The sequence below is a fragment of the Bombus terrestris genome, chromosome 7 (genome assembly GCF_910591885.1).
Source record: "Bombus terrestris chromosome 7, iyBomTerr1.2, whole genome shotgun sequence".
NCBI lineage: Eukaryota > Metazoa > Arthropoda > Insecta > Hymenoptera > Apidae > Bombus > Bombus terrestris.
The window spans coordinates 7511775-7524079 of NC_063275.1; positions in this window are offsets into that span (position 1 = coordinate 7511775).

Consider the following 12305-nt stretch of genomic DNA (forward strand, 5'->3'; position numbering starts at 1 on the left):
TTGTGGTGGTTGTTGACTCTTGTGTTATATCTGCTTCTGGACTTGTGTATTTCAACTTTGACTGTAGGTATCTTGAGGTCACGATGGATTGTTTCGTTGGTAACATACCAGGGTGCATTTAATAGAAATCTTAGCGTTTTCGATTGGAAGCGTTGGAGTATTTCAATGTTGGAATTACTTGCTGTTCCCCATAGTTGGATTCCGTAGGTCCAGACAAGTTCTATTACGGCCTTGTAGAAGGGTTATTTTGTTCTGTATGTTTAGTTTGGAGCGTCGGCCCGTGAGCCAATAGAATTTTCTTAGTTTTTCCTTTAGTTGCTTTGTTTTTTCTGAGATATGTTTTCTCAAAGTTAGCCTCCTGTCCAGGGTCATGCCCAGGTATCTTACGGAGTTCTTGCTTGGGATTATTGTGTTGTTAATGGTGACCTGTCAGTTCGTTCGTGAGTGCCGAGGCGTGCAGACGTGTGTCCAGTGCCCGGCAAAGTCCACAAAGCAGCAGTGACCATCCAGTTGCTGCTGAGTGCCGTGACGTGCAGACGTGTGTCCAGTGCCCTGTGAAGTTCACAAAACTCCACGTGACGCCCATCTGTCGAAAGCGAATCCAACTAACCTAGCCAGGGTTAACAGCCTCTCGACTAGTTCTTTCACACTGAATTAACTAGCTCGATGATGGCTCTATCATTTCCAACAGGCTCCCCGGAGCTAAATTATCACACCGCCATTTTTCCTCCCCCGTGGCAAGAGGGCAACACATCCATCCTGGTAAACGACCAGCACACGAAAAAACGGAAGCTCGAACCGACCAAGACAAACGTAAACAAGAATCAAACCAAACCATCAGCCAGCCAAGTGACCACCTACAATAGATTCTCAATACTGGAGTCCACGGAAGACTCCATGATTACAACCGAAAAGGTAAACAATCTCCATACTCAAAGAATTCCCCCTCCCCCACCGATATTCATAAACGACGTAATCGACATTCAGTCAATGATTAAGACTATCGAAAAAGAAATCAGCAAAGAGGACTACAAACTAAAGATTAACAACAACCACGTGAAAATACTGCCGACCCACCCAGACGCCTATAGAAAGTTAACCAAGCTATTAAAAACATTAAACGCTAAATTCCACACATACCAGCTCAAACAAGAAAGACCATTTCGAGTGGTGCTACGCAACATCCATCACTCAGTCGATCTAGACGAACTAAAGTGCGAACTGTCAAACCACGGCCACGAAGTAACTAATATCAGCAACATTAAGCACAGAATCACAAAAAACCCACTATCCTTATTCTTTATAGACTTAAAACAAAAAACAAACAACAAAGAAATCTACAATATCAATCGGCTGATGAACTCCATAGTTAAGTTCGAGCCACCTCTTGTAAAGAAAGAAACAATACAATGCAAAAGGTGCCAAAGGTACGGCCACACGCAGAAATACTGCAATCACAACTTCCGGTGCGTAAAATGTGCAGGTAATCACCCCACTGACCAATGCACTAAATCCCCGGAAACCCCCGCCAAGTGTATCCACTGTCAAGGAGAGCATCCTGCAAACTACAAAGGATGCTCAGCCTACAAATCGCTACATAATATAAGGTATCCAAAACTGAGACCCAAGGACATAAACATACAAGAACCTAAACCCCAAAAACTCACCTCACCAACAGTATCCTATGCGCAAGCAACGCAAGGAAACGTATACAACTCGAAAACACACAGTGTACACACAGAAAATAGAATTCCCACCCCACAAAGCACAGACAACTTTACCAGACTCGAAAAACTTATCGAGAAGCAAACTGAGCAAATTAACAACTTGCTGTCACTACTCACACTCTTTATGGACAAATTCATAAACACAGAAGCAAAATAAAACCAATGCGAATAGCTCTGTGGAACGCCAACGGTCTAGCTCAGCACAAATCTGAGCTAGAACTATTCTTAAAACAACAGCAAATCGATGTGATACTCATATCCGAAACCCATTTCACCGACAAAAACTACCTCAAAATACACGGCTACAACTTCTACCACACCCAACACCCCAGCGGAAAGGCTCACGGCGGCACCGGAATCATAATCAAGTCAATCATCAAGCACCACGAACTTCCACCATTCCAGAAAGACTACCTCCAAGCAACAAACGTAGCAATAGAAGACTGTCATGGTACAATCACCACCTCAGCTGTGTACTGCCCTCCCAGACACTCCATCGCCAAAGAAGACTTCGACCACTTCCTGGACACCCTGGGCAACAGATGCATAGCCGGAGGAGACTACAACGCTAAACACACCCAATGGGGTAGCAGACTGGTTACAGTAAGAGGCAAAAACCTCCTCAACAGCATAATATCCAACAACCTCAACTACCTTACCACATACGAACCCACACACTGGCCCACCGACACAAACAAAATACCCGATCTCCTTGATTTCTTTATAATTAAAAATATCTCGCCAAGACACGTCCAAATCAATTCCTCGGCTGATCTCTCCTCTGATCATTCCCCCGTGATAGTAACAGTCAGTTCAACTATCATCGAAAATACACCTAATGGCTCCATTCATAACCAACACACCAACTGGCAGCTCTTTAGAGAAGTCTTTACCCACACAACTTCAGCCTCAACCTCACTAAAAACCAATGACGAAATCGAAGCAGCCACGGAATACCTAAATGCGAGCATAATAAACGCTATCCGCGTCTCCACACCGGCAAAAACGTCCATCAGCAACCACGAATACCCCCAGTACATATTAAAAAAAATAGCAGAAAAACGTAGACTAAGAAGGATATGGCAGACCCATAGAACACCGGAGGACAAACGCAAACTAAACAACGCAACTAGAAAACTATCCAAAACCATAAAGAACTACAATAATGACCGTTTTCACAAATATCTCGCCAGCCTGTCCCCCACAGCCGACTCAAACTACTCACTATGGAAAGCCTCCAGGAAACTCACGCGCCCCCCACAAATAATACCTCCAATCCGCCGCCCGCAGGGTGGATGGGCGCGTAGCCCTATAGAAAAAGCCAACCTATTTGCCAAACACTTGACTGAAGTATTCGAACCCCATTCCTCCATAGCTGCAGCGGACGTCACCGAATACCTGCACACTCCCTTCCAAATGTCCCCTCCTATCCAACCCTTCACTTCTGCAGAGATCATAGAAGCAATCAGTCGCCTAAACCCCAAGAAAGCAGCAGGTCACGACCTAATAGGAAATAAAGCAATCAAGGAACTCCCCATAAAAGGGATTGCACTCATCGCATCAATCTTTAACGCCATCCTCCGCCTTGAACACTTTCCTAAGGCGTGGAAAATCTCACTAATCACCCTCATCCCCAAACCCGGTAAACCAATATATGAAGCCAGCTCCTATCGCCCAATCAGTCTCTTACCTACCCTGTCTAAACTATTCGAGAGGCTGCTCACGAATCGTCTCCTTCCACTCCTAGAGGAATTGAAAACTCTCCCAGATCACCAATTCGGCTTCCGAAAACAACACTCAACAGTAGAGCAAATCCACCGCATAACCCACATGATCAGCCAATCCCTTGAAAAGAAAAAATACTGCTCAGCCGTATTCCTAGACATCCAACAGGCATTCGATAAAGTATGGCATGAAGGGCTACTCTACAAGCTTAAAAAAATCCTACCCCACCCATACTACTCCATCTTAAAATCCTACCTAACCAACAGACAATTCATAGTGAAATGTCTAGGCGCCACTTCCGCAACATTCCCAATAGAATCCGGCATACCGCAAGGTAGTGTCCTCGGACCCCCACTATTCTCCATCTACACTGCCGACTTACCCGTACCAAACGAGGTAACAATAGCAACATTTGCCGACGACACAGCACTATTAGCTACCCACGCAGACCCGGCAATTGCCTCATCCACTCTCCAGCGAAGTCTCGACTCCATGGAAATGTGGTTCCAAAAATGGGGTTTTAAAATAAACGAAAAAAAATCCTCCCATGTAACCTTCACGCTCCGAAAACAAACCTGCCCCCAGGTCACCATTAACAACACAATAATCCCAAGCAAGGACTCCGTAAGATACCTGGGCATGACCCTGGACAGGAGGCTAACCTGGAAAAAACATATCTCGGAAAAAACAAAGCAACTAAAGGAAAAACTAAGAAAATTCTATTGGCTCACGGGCCGACGCTCCAAACTAAACATACAGAACAAAATAACCCTCTACAAGGCTGTAATAAAACCTGTCTGGACCTACGGAATCCAACTATGGGGAACAGCAAGTAACTCCAACATTGAAATACTCCAACGCTTCCAATCGAAAACGCTAAGATCCCTATTAAATGCACCCTGGTATGTTACCAACGAAACAATCCACCGAGACCTCAAGATACCTACAGTCAAAGATGAAATACACAAGTCCAGAAGCAGATATAACACAAGAGTCAACAACCACCACAACCCACTAGTCACCCAACAACTGGACACGACGGACCAGATCCGCAGACTAAAAAGAAAATACCCACTAGATTAAATCTTTAGTCCTACTAGAATCAACAATATAAAGCTATTATAATCCATGTCATTGTATCACGCCAAATTAAGTTACTGAAAATTCTCAACGAGAATTGATTGTAAATATTCTAATAAATAAAAAAAAAAAAAAAAAAAAAAATGGTGACCTGGGGGCAGGTTTGTTTTCGGAGCGTGAAGGCTACATGTGAGGATTTTTTTTCGTTGATTTTGAAGCCCCATTTTTGGAACCACTTTTCCATAGAGTCGAGACTTCGCTGTAGAGTGGATGAGGCAATTGTCGGGTTTGCGTGGGTAGCTAATAGTGCTGTGTCGTCGGCAAATGTTGCTATTGTTACCTCGTTTGATATAGGTAAGTCGGCAGTGTAGATGGAGAACAGTAGGGGTCCGAGGACACTACCTTGGGGTATGCCGGATTCTATTGGGAATGTTGCGGAAGTGGCGTCTAGGCATTTAACTATGAATTGTCTGTTGGTTAGGTAGGATTTTAAGATGGAGTAGTATGGGTGGGGTAGGATCTTTTTGATCTTGTAGAGTAGCCCTTCATGCCATACTTTGTCGAATGCCTGTTGGATGTCTAGGAATACCGCTGAGCAGTATTTTTTCTTTTCGAGTGTTTGGCTGATCATGTGGGTTATGCGGTGGATATGCTCTACTGTTGAGTGTTGTTTTCGGAAGCCGAATTGGTGATCTGGGAGTGTTTTCAATTCTTCTAGGAGTGGAAGGACACGATTTGTCAGCATCCACTCGAATAGTTTAGACAGGGTAGGTAAAAGACTGATTGGGCAATAGGAGCTGGTTTCATATATTGGTTTACCGGGTTTGGGGATGAGGGTGATCAGTGAGATTTTCCACGCCTTAGGAAAGTGTTCAAGGCAGAGGATAGCGTTAAAGATTGATGCGATGAGTGCAACCCCTTTTATGGGAAGTTCCTTGATTGCTTTATTTCCTATTAGGTCGTGACCTGCTGCTTTCTTGGGGTTTAGGCGACTGAATGCTTCTATGATCTCTGCAGAGGTGAAGGGTTCAATAGGAGAGGACATTTGGAAGGGAATGTGCAGGTATTCGGTAACGTCCGCAGCAGCTATGGAGGAATGGGGTTTGAATACTTCAGTTAAGTGTTTGGAAAATAGGTTGGCTTTTTCTATAGGGCTACGCGCCCATCCACCCTGCGGGAGGCGGATTGGAGGTATTATTTGTGGGGAGGCGCGTGAGTTTCCTGGAGGCCTTCCATAGTGAGTAGTTGGAATCGGCTGTGGAGGACAAGCTGGCGAGATATTTGTGAAAACGGTCATTATTGTAGTTTTTTATGGTTTCGGATAGTTTTCTAGTTGCGTTGCTTAGTTTGCGTTTGTCATCCGGTGTTCTATGGGTCTGCCATATTCTTCTTAGTCTACGTTTTTCTGCTATTTTTTTAAATATGTACTGGGGGTATTCGTGTTTGCTGATAGACGTTTCTGCCGGTGTGGAGAAGCGGATAGCGTTTATTATGCTCGTGTTTAGGTATTCCGTGGCTGCTTCGATTTCTTCATTGGTTTTTAGTGAAGTTGAGGCTGAAGTTGTGTGGGTAAAGACTTCTTTAAAGAGCTGCCAGTTGGTGTGTTGGTTATGAATGGAGCCATTAGGTGTATTCTCGATGATAGTTGAACTGACTGTTACTTTCACGGGGGAATGATCAGAGGAGAGGTCAGCCGAGGAATTGGTTTGGACGTGTCTTGAAGAGATATTTTTAGTTATGAGAAAATCAAGAAGATCGGGTATTTTGTTTGTGTCGGTGGGCCAGTATGTGTGTTCGTATGTGGTAATGTAGTTGAGGTGGTTGGTTGTTATGCTGTTGAAGAGGTTTTTGCCTCTTACTGTAACCAGTCTGCTGCCCCATTGGGTGTGTTTGGCGTTGTAGTCTCCTCCGGCTATGAATCTATTGCCCAGGGTGTCCAGGAAGTTGTCAAAGTCTTCTTTGGCGATGGAGTGTTTGGGAGGGCAGTATACAGCTGAAGTGGTGATTGTACCATGACAGTCTTCTGTTGCTACGTTTGTTGCTTGGAGGTAGTCTTTCTGGAATGGTGGAAGTTCGTAGTGCTTAATGTTTGATTTAATTATGATTCCGGTGCAGCCGTGGGCCTTTCCGCTGGGGTGTTGAGTATGGTAGAACTTGTATCCGTTTATGTTCAGGTAGTTTTTGTCGGTGAAGTGGGTTTCAGATATGAGCATTATGTCGATTTGCTGGTGTTTTAGGAAGAGTTCTAGTTCAAGTTTGCGTTGCGCTAAACCGTTGGCATTCCACAGAGCTATGCGTCTTGGTTTTATTTTGTGTCGGGGCGTATTAATTTATCCATGATGAGTGTTAATAGCGATAGCAAATTGTTTATTTGCTCTGATTGTTTCTCTATTAGCTTTTCAAGCCTAGAGACATTGTCTGTATTAGGTGAGTTGGGGGCACTATTTTGAGGAGGATCCCTGTGGCTATTTGGTGTATTTCGAGTGCCTTGTACCGCTTGGGCATAGGAGGTTGTGGGAGTGGTGAGTTTGGTAGGGCTGGATGTTTGATTGGTTGGGGGGATTGGGGTTAAGATGAATTTCGGCGAGCTGGATGTTTGGTAGGTTACCTCTTTTGTTCTGTGTTTGGGGTACTTGTTTGAGTACAGAGTTTTGTAGGCTGTGCAGCCTTTGTAGTTGGCAGGATAGTCACCTTGACTGTGGATGCACTTCGCTGGGGTTTCCGGTGATTTCCTGCATTGGTCGGTGTGGTGTGTTCCTGTACATTTGACGCAGCGGAAGGTATGGTTGCAGTATTTCTGCGTGTGCCCTTATCTTTGGCACCTTTTGCATTGCACTATCTCCTTTTTGATTTGCGGTGGTTCGAATTTTATGATGGCGTTCATTAGGCGACTGATGTTGTAGATTTCCTTATTGTTGGATTTCTGTTTTAAATCGATAAAGAACAGGGATAACGGGTCTTTCGTGACTCTATGCCATATATTGCTGACATTGATGACTTCGTGGCCGAGTTCCGATAGTTCGGTTTTTAGCTCGTCGATGTCCGTGGAGTGGTGGATGTTTCGTAGCACCACCCGAAAAGGTCTTTCTTCTTTGAGTTGATAGGTGTGGAAATTGGCGTTCAGGGCCCTATGTGTCTTGGTAAGCTTCCTGTAGGCTTCTGGATTCGTCGGCAGGATTTTGACATGGTTGTTGGTTATCTTCAGGTTGTAGTCCTCCTTGAAGATATCTCTCTCTAAGGACTTGATCATTGTCTGGATGTCGATGACATCATTAACAAATATTGGTGGGGGATGGGGGCTTCTCTGTACGTGGTGGTTTGGTGGCGGGCCTGCGATTTCTATTGCGTCGTTTGAGGATTCCAATATTGCGAACCTGTTGTGAATGTTAATTTGTGTTGTTGGCTGTTGGTTCGAGTTTGTGTTTGGTGATTCAATTTTGCGTTTTTTCGCCTTATTGGCGTCGTTGGCACGTGGGGATCTGCTGCACTTCTGCCACGGGGGGAGTAGTGCGGGGTAGTTGTGAGTTTGCACAGGTGAGCCTGGTCGTGATTGCTGGGCCATCATCGAGCTAGCTATTTCAATATGAATAACTAGTCATGAGGCTATGAGGCAAGGTTCGGGTTGGGCTTAGGTGCGTAGGCTTTTCTTCTCTCTGACGGATAGGAAACACTTGTGAGGATAAGAGCACGTTGTGTTCACTTTCGACGGTTGGGTGACACATGTTACTTTCGAACTTCACTGGACACTAGAGATACGTCTGCGCGCTTCGGCACTCAACAGCGAACTGTAAATGATAAATGAATATAAAATATGTTCATGATATATAAAATAAAATAAAATATATACTATACAGTTATATGAGATACATAATGAAAATGAAACCATTAGTCCAGTCAAAATAGACATAAAAATAGTGATGAAAGAATAAACATTCCAACGGAGCTAAATTCTGGTAGAAACCTTGGGTACACCTGTAGAAGTAAAGTGCCAAAAGTCTCCATTGATTCCATGTGTGCTAAAAAAGTTATTCAAGGTCAAAGTCAAAATTTTCGGATTTTTTGAATCTTTCTAGAAAACGGTAAGTTTTATTGCAAATATAGCCCAGACAAAAATTGTAGATCATAAAATTATCTACAAAAATGTTGCTCATACTTTTTCCCCTAAGAATATCGCCTAATCGAAGGAATCGAATTTCTAAGATATCGCCATTCTAAAATTTGAAATTCTATTGTCCACGTGGCGACGCTCATATTCCTGCTTTTCAGAAGTGGCTTAACAGAAATACTTTTAGTGTTGAACGTTCCTTTCGAGTGAATACATGTATTTATTGATAGCGTCTATTATTACAGTTTGTACCCGTTAATATTTTTAAAAAATGTCACAATTGAGCTATATATGCAATAAACTTTTGACGGAAGATGAAACTTACAGTTAGTCGTGTAATGAAAACTTTGATCGATGCAAGTATCGAAAGAGGTGATGAGTTTGTTGATTATCTGAGAAGTGAAAAGTCTGTAACAGTTCTCGTGGATTGCCGAAAATCATGCACCCGGAAAACTTCAATTGCTGCTATCAATAGACAACAGCGGGATGGACAAGCTAATGCATCAAAAGTATGTCCACCTCATACTAGAGCACAAGTAAGTGAATCCGACTTTTGTTTTAAAAATGAGCCTTAATTTCCCTAAAAACAAATGAAGATATTGAAACAGCCACGGAATACTTAAACACAAGCATAATAAACACTATCCGCTCCTCCATACCTACTAAGAGTTCTATCAACAAACATGTATACCCCCATTACATATTTAAAAAAATCGCAGAAAAGGATAGACTTTGATGGGTATAAAATGGGGATAAACACTATCCGTTGCTCCTCACCTACTAAGAGTTCTATCAACAAACATGTATACCCCCATTACATATTTAAAAAAATCGCAGAAAAGCATAGACTTTGATCATAGAACACCGGATGACAAACGCAAACTAAATAACGCAATTAGGTATTTAACCAAAATCATTAAAAACTATAAAAATGACTGTTTCCAAAAATATCTCGCCAATCTGTCTCCCAAAGCTGACTCCAACCACTCACTATGGAAAGCTTCCAGGAAACTCACGCGCTCCCCGCAAATAATTCTTCCAATCCGCCGTCCGCAAGGTGGATGGGCACGTCGCCCTATAGAAAAAGCCAATCTGTTTGCTAAACATCTATATAACGTATTTAAACCCTATTCATCCAAAATTGCCGCGGATATCACTGAATACCTGCACTCTCCCTTCCAAATGTCTCCTCCTATTGAACCCTTCTCTTCTGTAGAAATTATAGAATTAATCCGTCGTCTAAATCCCAGGAAAGCAACGGGGCATGACCTAATATACACTAAAGCAATCAAGGAACATCCCATGAAAGGGATTGCATTCACCACATCAATTTTTAACGCAATCCTTCGCCTTGAATACTATCCCAAGGCCTGGAAAATATCACTGTTTACTCTCATCCCTAAACCCGGAAAACCAATACACGAAACTAGCTCCTATCGCTCAATTAGTCTTCTACCTATTTTGTCAAAACTATTCGCGAAGATGCTAACGAATTGACTCCTTCCACTCTTAGAGGATTTGAAAACACCGCCAGATCAACAATTCGGTTTTCGGAAGTAACATTCTACAATAGAGCAAATTCATCGTACAACACATAATATCAGCCAAATCTTAGAAAAGAAAAGATATTGCTGAGCGGTATTCCTTGACATTCAACAGGCATTCGACAAAGTATGGCACGAAGGACTTTTATTCAAAATAAAGAAAATCCTATCACACACCTACTGCTCCATCCTAAAGTCCTACCTAACGAATAGACAATTCATGGTTAAATACATAGACATCACAACCACAACATTTCCAATAGAAGCTGGCATCCCCCAAGGTAGTGCCCTCGAATCCCTGCTATTCTCCATCTACACTGTCGATTTACCACTTTTAACACATATAATCATAGCGACATTTGCTGATGACACAATGCTATTAGCATCACACGCCAACCCGAGAATTGCCTCATCCACTCTCCAGCGAGGTCTCGCCTCTATGGAAAAGTGGTTCCATAAATGGGGCTTCAAAATTAACGAAAATAAATCCACACATGTAACCTTTATGCTGCAGCCCTCAGGTGACCATTAACAATATAACAATTCCTAACAGGGATTCAGTCAGATATCTGAGCATGACTTTGGTCAGGAGATTGACATGGAAACAATACATCATAGACACATAGAAGCAACTCAAGGCTAAACTTAAAAAATTCTATTGGCGACGTTCCAACTAAAGCACGCAGAGCAAAATGACGCTCTATAAGACCACAATAACACCTGTCTGGACCTACGGAACCCAACTATGGGGAACAGCAAGTAATTTCAACATTGAAATACTTCAACGCTTCCAATCGAAAACTCTAAGATCCCCTATTGATACAACCTGGTATGTTACCATCGAAGCAAATACATCGCGTCTTCAAGATACCCATAGTCAAAGAAGAAATAACAAAATGTAGTAATAGATATGTCATAAGAGTTAACAAACATCAAAACCTCCTAATTACTAAATTACTTAATACATCGAACCAGATTCGCAGGCTAAGAAAGCACTATCCGTTAGACCTAAGCACTATATTCAACTAGAAATAAACTTATTATAAATAATTAGCCATGTCACTGCGCCACGCCAAAGAAACTTACTCAAAATTCTCAATGCGAGAATTGATTATAAAGTACTTGTAAATGAAAAAAAATATTTCTCGAGTATACGTAAACACGTATACTCGAAATATTATACAAATATATGTAGTATAGTGTAGTATCGTGGACGGAATGTCTGGGAGATATTGAGAGCATGTTATCAGCGTTGTCAAGGAGTGTTGTCAGCGATGTCAAGAAGAGTTATCAGCGTATTAAAAAAGAACCGTTGTAACGAAAGTAGTGAGTGACGAATGGTGACTACATACACATAGACTGATGGAGTATCAAAAGATATTGTAACAAATCATACCGTTACCCAAACCTAACGTTTGTGTGTGTTGTAACGTTTGGTTGTGTAACGTGTGCGTGTGCGTGGGCGCGCGCGCGGCTGTGTATATTTCATTATTCGCATCTACACCCAAATATTTGTAACTCTTTTGTACTTAAGGTCACATGAAGGTTACAATGTTACAGATCCTTAGAGTGATTTCGTTATGATTTCGCTATCACGCTGTGATGATTCTTATCATCAAAACAACTCAGATATTCAAGGCGATCAGGTTATGTTATTCATCCTGTATATATGCAGAAGCTGTCTTAATGCAAATTAATAACGTTTATTGATTACAAGTACTTTATAATTTGATGTGTATTTATGCTTCAACATTATAAAATGAGTGTAATGAAGATTAGACAGAATTTTTTCGACTTGTAGCAAGAACACTACTTGTAGAAAGACAATTAATGAAAATCAAATTGAAAAGTGCGTTGATTTTTACAATAAATTATATGTGTCAATTCTAACTACAGATAGGTAGATTCAGTAAAAATTATATGTAATATTACATATAATAGTTTGTTCCTAATACTTTATGACAGCAAAATTTCTTTTATAAAATTGTATAATGTGACTCTTCAAAATCATATTTAAAAATTTACTATTGGAAATAGTATTGATATATATACTTTTATATAAAATTTACTAAAAAATTTCATAAAAATTTGTGTTTGGTATCATTTTAATCAGGAAAATGACAT